Here is a 775-nt window from a genome sequence, read left to right on the forward strand (position 1 = left end):
TTGTTTAGGAGGTATTGTAATGAATTTACACGATCTAATAGACCTTAAACCGTTCTCTCTAAGTGATCTTGCAATGGTGTTATACTTATCAATTAATTTTCCTCTTGCTTGAACAGTTTTTCCTCCTTTAGGGGTATATGAGGGATTATAATATGTATCCTAAACTAAAGTAAAAATTAAGTAATAAATTCATAAATAAAATAAACAATTTATTCATGGAAAAATTAAGTACAATTGAAATTATTAGCAAAATCTTGACAATGTATTATTTACCTTCAATTCCCCTGGAAAAAGTTTCTCAATTTTATTTGCCAAGAAATGAAAACGTTTGGTATAATTCTGTAATAAAAGAAAATTCTTATCATTGAGAATATTTTAAGCCTACTTTTTATTTAAATAGTTAGGTAAAATCTTTTTCATGCAAAAAAGAAATTTTAACGTGTATTTAAATATGTAGAAAGTATTAAGTTTTCTATAATAAAATTTTCTAATAAAATAATAATTTTACAGATACATACACTTTATAAGTGTCGCAACCAAATTCCGAAATAATTACTATATATTAGCAATTTTTAATCTAGCGTTATTGTCTAGGCCTACTCTTTTATATTGTGCAAGGACATTTCCTATACAGCACAGAACGTTGAAAGAACGTTGTTGAGACGTTGCAATGTTGAATGTCGTAGTGGGAATGTTTTTTCAACGTTGAATCTATGTTGAATTTTCTATATTGATTATTAATGTTGCTACAACGTTGAAACTATATGTTGAATTT

This window comes from Wasmannia auropunctata, unplaced genomic scaffold (genome assembly GCF_000956235.1).
Source record: "Wasmannia auropunctata unplaced genomic scaffold, wasmannia.A_1.0 LD336103.1, whole genome shotgun sequence".
In the NCBI taxonomy this organism is placed as follows: Eukaryota; Metazoa; Arthropoda; class Insecta; order Hymenoptera; family Formicidae; genus Wasmannia; species Wasmannia auropunctata.